Below are 7,888 nucleotides of genomic sequence, written 5' to 3' on the forward strand. Positions count from 1 at the left end.
CACCAATAATTCAAACAGAGATTGTTGAGGAACGAACCATTAAATCAGAATCCTCTAGTGATTCCGATTCAACAAATTCAATTATGGAGAATCTAGAACCTTTAAGTATGGAAGACCGAATGAGAGCTAAACGTACTGGCCAAGGTCACGCAATTACTCATCCAGACATTAATGCGCCAGATTATGAAATCAAAGGACAAATTCTACACATGGTGACTAATCAATGCCAATTTAGTGGTGCGCCGAAGGAAGATCCAAATGAACATCTTCGTACCTTTAATAGGAAGATCCAATTACTCATGTTATTTCCCAGGACTTTAAAGGGAGAAGCCAAAGATTGGTTGGAATCGTTACCTGAAGGGGCGATTGATACATTGGACGTTTTAGTTGAAAAATTTATTAAACAATTCTTTCCGGCATCTAAAGCCGTAAGACTTCAAGGAGAAATTGTTACGTTCACACAGAAACCGAATGAAACTCTATATGAGGCGTGGACAAGATTTGGAAAGTTATTAAGAGGATGTCCGCAACATGGTTTAGACACCTGTCAAATAGTACAAATATTCTACCAAGGATGCGACATCACTACAAGAAAAGACATCGATATAGCAGCTGGTGGTTCCATTATGAAGAAAACCGAAACTGATGCTTATAAAATTATTGATAACACTGCTTCCCACTCACATGAGTGGCACCAAGAAAAAGATATCGTTAGATCATCTAAAGCAGCTAGAGCCGATTCTAGCCATGACTTAGATTCCATTTCCGTAAAGATGGATACTGTCGAGAGACGAATGGAAAAGATGACTAAGGATATTCACTCAATACGAATTAGTTGTGAGCAGTGTGGAGGACCACATTTGACAAAAGATTGTCTCAGTATTGAATTAACAATGGAACAAAGAGAGAATATTTCATACATAAACCAAAGGCCTGGAAATAATTATCAGAATAATTATCAACCGCCAAGACCGATCTACAATCAAAACCAGAATTATAATCGAAATATTCCATACAACAACCAACAAGGTCCTAGCAATCAACAAGTATCCAACAATACTTACAATCAGCAAAGACCTAATTTTCAAAACAAACCACCACAACAAACCGATGATAAAAAGCCAAATTTAGAAGATATGATGATGAAGCTAGTTGAAACTCAAACGCAGTTTTTCACATCTCAGAAACAAACTAATGAACAAAATGCTCAAGCATTTAGAAATCAACAAGCTTCTATTCAAAACTTGGAACAAGAAGTAAGTAACCTAGCAAGGTTAATAGGTGAAAGAAAATCGGGAAGTTTACCTAGTGATACAAATGCTAACCCCCGGAATGAAACAGCTAAAGCCATTACCACAAGAAGTGGTACAACACTTAAACCACCTGAAATACCTGTAACTTCTGATGAAACTATTCCTACTCCACAAGAACCACAACCTGAACAAGATAAGGAAAAAGAACCGGTAGTTGAGAAGGTTATTGAAGATAACACAGTTAAGACTAAACCTTATGTTAAACCATACCAACCACCACTTCCTTACCCGAGTAAAATGAAAAAAGAGAAACTTGAAGCTGAGCAATCCAAATTCTTGGATATGTTTAAATAGATAAATGTAAATCTTCCTTTCATTGATGTGATTTCAGAAATGCCTAGATATGCTAAATTTCTGAAAGATCTAATCTCGAATAGAAAGAAAATGGAAGAACTCTCGGCCTTTACTATGAATGCTAATTGTTCAGCAGTGCTGTTGAATAAGATACCAGAAAAATTATCTGATCCAGGAAGTTTCACAATTCCATATTTTCTGGGTAGTCTTAGTTCAATAGAAGCATTGGCAGACTTAGGTGCTAGTATAAATTTAATGCCGTATTCACTATACGCTAAACTAGACCTTGGAGAATTGAAACCAACAAGAATAAGCATACAATTAGCCGATAGATCAATAAAATATCCTAGAGGGATAATGGAGAATATGCTAGTTAAAGTTGGTACTTTAGTATTTCCAGTAGATTTTGTTGTTCTGGATATGGAAGAAGATTCTCTAGTTCCTCTCATGTTAGGAAGATCATTCTTAAACACGGCTAAAGCAATGATAGACGTGTTTGGTAAGAAACTGACCCTAAGTATAGAGGATGAGAGTGTTACCTTTTCAGTTGATAGAGCAATGAAACAACCGCAATCTGCAGATGATACATGTTATTATATTCAAACTATAGACTCACATGCAGAATTGTTAGAAGAATTTCCAGAATTACAAGGAACAGGAGAATGTTCTTTAGGAGAAGGTAATGAACCAATTGATGAAGTTGAAATGTTAGCTACACTTATAGCTAATGGATATGAACCAACAACAGAAGAAATTCAAATGCTAAAAGAAGAAGACAGATATCGATATAAATCATCGATAGAAGAACCACCGAAATTAGAGTTAAAGCCACTTCTAAACCATTTGGAATACGCTTATTTACATGGTGAATCTGAATTACCTGTAATAATATCGTCTTCTCTTACTGAAAATGAGAAATCACAACTCATTTCTGTGTTGAAAGCTCATAAACCAGCCATTGCATGGAAGATTCATGATATTAAAGGAATAAGTCCTTCGTATTGCACACATAAAATCCTTATGGAAGAAGGTCATAAAACGTATGTGCAACGCCAACGAAGACTAAATCCTAATATGCAAGATGTAGTTAAGAAAGAAATTATTAAACTGCTAGATGCAGGTTTAATATATCCAATTTCTGATAGTCCATGGGTAAGCCCAGTTCAATGCGTGCCTAAGAAGGGTGGCATGACTGTCATTACAAATGAAAAAAATGAGCTTATTCCTACTAAGACTGTAACAGGATGGCGTGTGTGCATTGATTATAGAAAATTAAATGACGCCACCAGAAAAGATCACTTTCCCTTACCTTTCATTGATCAAATGTTGGAAAGGCTAGCCGGAAATAGTTACTATTGTTTTCTAAATGGATTTTCCGGATATTTTCAAATTCCAATAGCACCCGAGGACTAAGAGAAAACCACGTTCACGTGCCCTTATGGTACTTTTGCTTACAAACGCATGTCATTTGGACTTTGCAACGCCCCTGCAACCTTTCAAAGGTGTATGATGGCGATTTTCCATGACATGATAGAAGAATGCATGGAAGTTTTCATGGATGACTTTTCAATCTTCGGTGATACATTTGAAACATGTCTAGCTAATCTTGAACGAATGCTTATTAGATGCGAACAATCAAATCTAGTACTTAATTGGGAGAAATGCCATTTCATGGTTAAAGAAGGCATCGTTCTTGGACATAAAATTTCAAAAGAAGGAATTGAAGTGGATAGAGCTAAAGTAGATGTAATTGCTAAACTTCCACATCCCACCAATGTTAGAGGAGTTAGGAGTTTTCTAGGGCATGCCGGTTTTTACTGACGTTTCATAAAAAATTTTTCTAAAATTGCCACTCCTATGAATAAACTCCTAGAAAAGGATGCTCCATTCATCTTTTCAGATGAATGTATCAAATTTTTTAATATTCTTAAAGAGAAACTCACTAATGCGCCGATCATGATAACACCAAATTGGAATCTACCGTTTGAACTAATGTGCGATGCAAGTGATTTTGCAATGGGAGCCGTTTTAGGACAAAGGATTGAAAAACGATTTCAACCTATATATTATGCTAGTAAGACGTTACAAGGAGCACAAACAAATTATACAACTACTGAAAAAGAACTCCTTGCTATTGTCTTTGCTTTTGACAAATTTCGTTCATATCTCGTTCTAGCTAAAACGGTGGTCTATACCGACCATTCTGCTCTTAGATACCTATTTTCGAAACAAGATGCTAAACCAAGATTAATCCGTTGGATCTTACTCTTAAAAGAGTTCGATATTGAAATCCGAGATAAAAAAGGAGCAGAAAATCTCGCCGCTGATCATCTTTCTCGTCTTGAAAATCCCGATTTAGAAGTTCTAAATGAATCGGCCATACAAGACAACTTTCCTGATGAATATCTATTGAAGATAGATTATAATGAAATCTCATGGTTTGCAGACTATGCAAACTACTTAGTTTGTGGATACCTTGAAAAAGGATTATCATACCAAAAACGAAAGAAATTCTTCAGTGATATAAAGCACTATTTCTGGAAAGATCCACATTTGTTTAAAAGTTGTCCCGATGGAATAATACGTCGATGTGTATTTGGAAATGAAGCTAGTAAAATCTTAAACCATTGTCACACAGGACCAACAGGAGGGCATTATGGGCCTCAATTAACAGCAAGAAAAGTTTATGAAGCTGGATTCTATTGGCCTACAATTTAGAAAGACGCACACCTTCTTTGCAAATCCTGTGATGCTTGTCAAAGGGCCGGAAAAATAAGTCAACGTGATGAAATGCCACAAAATGTCATTCAAGTATGTGAAGTATTTGACATTTGGGGTATTGACTTTATGGGTCCATTTCCAAAATCTCATAATAATCTCTACATTCTCGTTGCCATTGATTATGTATCTAAATGGGCGGAAGCACAAGCTCTCCCAACTAATGATGCACGAGTTGTAGTCAACTTTTTAAAACGTCTTTTTGCAAGGTTTGGAACACCGAAAGCTTTAATAAGTGATCGGGGTACTCATTTCTGTAATAATCAACTTGAGAAAGTTCTTAAAAGATATGGAGTAACTCATAAAATCTCCACTGCTTATCATCCACAAACAAGTGGACAAGTTGAAAATACCAACCGAGCTTTAAAACGTATTCTAGAGAAAACCGTAGGATCAAATCCGAAGGAATGGTCCATTAAATTGGAGGATGCACTCTGGGCTTTTAGAACAGCCTACAAAACTCCAATTGGAACCACACCTTTTAGACTCGTTTACGGAAAAGCATGTCATCTTCCAGTAGAAATTGAACACAAAGCATTTTGGGCTTTGAAGACATGTAATCTTGATTTACATGAAGCTGGACGTCTACAATTAAGTCAACTAAACGAATTAGAAGAATTAAGACATGAAGCATACGAAAATTCGTTAATCTATAAAGAAAGAACGAAGAAATGGCATGATAAAAGAATCAGAAGTTCAAAAGAATTTAAAGAAGGAGACAGAGTTCTTCTTTTCAATTCACGATTCAAGCTATTTCCTGGAAAATTGAAATCAAGATGGTCTGGACCATTCATAGTCAAAAGAGTTTTCCCATACGGAACAGTAGAGTTAATAAATTCAAATGGGATTGAATTTAAAGTTAATGGTCACAGAGTTAAACATTACATAGATAGTCCGATGGAAGTCAACAACGAAGTTAATCACAATTTCGATACCACAGCTAACTAAGTGTGGGGAGAATCAAGTCTTTTAAGGATTTTATGTATTTCTGTTAGAGTTAGATTTTCTGTTTTCGTGTAGTTCTCGAAAATGAAACCCGAATGGTCTTTCCCTAGCAGACCCTAAAGAACTAGTCTTCTCCCCCCATTCTGAATTTTTATTTTTTTTAAGAAATGAAGACTGCCTGTGAACTAAACCATGGTCTAATGCTACCCGCTTTGATCACTAAACGTAATAATGACACACTACCGAGTGAAATAGTATCAGTAATCAGAGAAAGATTGGACGGAGTAAGAAAAGAATCCAGATGCGAAGATAATAAGTTACAATTTGGTAAAGGAAAATCAAAATCCGCAGCGAAAAGAAGAGCACGACACCTAGAAAGATGTCACAAATGCGGAAAATGGTCACATGGAGGTAAATGTTCAAATAATCAAACCTATTCAAACACCGAATTTGTTACTTTATGCAGAGACGGACCGTTCATATGTTTAGAAGAAAAAACACTGAATGCTCGAGGTTACGCCTATGTAGCCATGGAAAACCAATTAAACTGACTATCTTATGAATGGGATAGATCGTATAACTAAGAATACTATCTCACAGGTAAGTCTGTACAGTTTTTTCTTTTTATTTTTTTTATTTTTATTTTTAACCTTTTGATAATAAACGCTAATTTGTTCGCTATAAAGTATTAAATTGGTATTGAATAAAATTAGGTTTGGCGACGGAAATTATTGATATCATACAAAAATTTATTACATCACTGCGAAATTTAACGTTTATTCTTAAGGTATAAATATCTTTAATCAATCAACCCAAAATATTTCAAAAATTGTTCATGAGTTAAATTAGGTCATGGAACCGAAATTACTTTACCGAAAAGAGGGGCGCATGTTTTTGATAATATTTGATTGATTAAAGTGGGATAAAAGCCAAAAATATTTTTAATTTTATTTTTACAATGTTTTAAAATTAATATATAAAAATTAAAATAATATTGTAAACTTTTTAAAATTAATATATTTAAAATTGTAAATATTTGAAAAATTAATCTTTTCAATATAAGTTTGTATGTTTAAAAACAAAAATATAATATAAGTTTGGTGTGAATTTTTAATTTTTATTATATGAATTTTATGCATTTTAAATTTAAGTTTGGTGTGAATTTAAAAACAAAAATTTACTTTATTTCGCTAAGTTAAAAATATGATTTTTAAAATTCGTCGTAAGTTGAAGACTAGGTCTTTGAACCGAAATTGCTTTACGCGAGGAAGGGACGAGAACTTTTATTACCATTATTTTTAATCTTATTGAATTAAAGTATGCCAAAAACATTAAAAAATCCAAAAATCTAAGCTTTTAAAACAATCACCTAAAAAAGACAAATTTTAAAATTTTGTCGAAGGACGGACTAGGACATCGATCCGAAACGACCTCGTCCTAAATAACAAACGAAAACAAAATTTTAAATTTATTTTATATTTGTTTTATAAGTTAAGATTTTATTTTTTTAAAAAAAAAAAAATATCAAACCCCGCGACTCGCGGAATTTGAAGGGTCAAACACCGCGACTCGCGGAGGGACCAAAACCCAGAAAAAAATAAAAACGTAAACTGATCAGTCCACACACCACACCACAAAAATACTGCGAAATAACACCTAAAAAACCCGAGAAAACACTCCCAAATTCACAAATTTTTCACCGTTAATCATCAAATCTTTTACTAAAATCATGTTAAGAAGGATGCTATCAAGGAATTACTCAAGAAAAACGGTAAATTTCTACACCTAAACACCATTTAATCCGAAAATTGGTGTTCTTGAGCAATTTTATACCCAATTCGATTTTGATGTTTTTTAGTGTAATTATGCTTAAATTGCTTATGTATTATGCTTGTATAACCTAGATTGATGCTATTTAATATGATTAGAAGCCTTAAACTTCAAATTTTGAGTAATCTAGGGTTTGTGTTCTTGAGCAATTTGGGGCTTTTTGATATAAACAGGTTATGGCCGATTTTTGTCATGAATTGTTGCTAAATTAAGTAGTGTAACATGTTTAGGTAGTTAAATGATCCAAACTTTGAGTCTAAACATGATTTTGAGAATTAAAGTGGACTTTTTCAAGTCTAAAATTCATGAACTTGATTTTTGAGAGATAATGCCAATTGAGACTTGTTTAATTGCTAGTAATGATTATTTTGACATGTTATTTGAGTTGAATGCTTATGAACTTGGCGAACATTTTCGTATATGCTTATTTGAAAAAGTGTAGATTTGATAAAAATATGAAAATGAGCTTAAGTTTGATATAAATTGGACACGTTATTGTAATTATTTTGATTGATGATTTTGCTGACACTAATGCATATTTGGATGCACAAAAATTGTGTTTGATGTGTTTTGCAGACTGAAAGGGGTGAATCTTCATCCCAAGCTCGCAATGCTCCTCCTGAGAATACGGACCAACAGGAGGTGGATAACTACTACAAGCAAGATATACCTCATCCAGTAATGACATTTTCTGATATGCACTTAGAAGATTTGCACCCGAACTTGAG

The sequence above is a fragment of the Rutidosis leptorrhynchoides genome, chromosome 9 (assembly GCF_046630445.1).
Source record: "Rutidosis leptorrhynchoides isolate AG116_Rl617_1_P2 chromosome 9, CSIRO_AGI_Rlap_v1, whole genome shotgun sequence".
Taxonomy (NCBI): domain Eukaryota; kingdom Viridiplantae; phylum Streptophyta; class Magnoliopsida; order Asterales; family Asteraceae; genus Rutidosis; species Rutidosis leptorrhynchoides.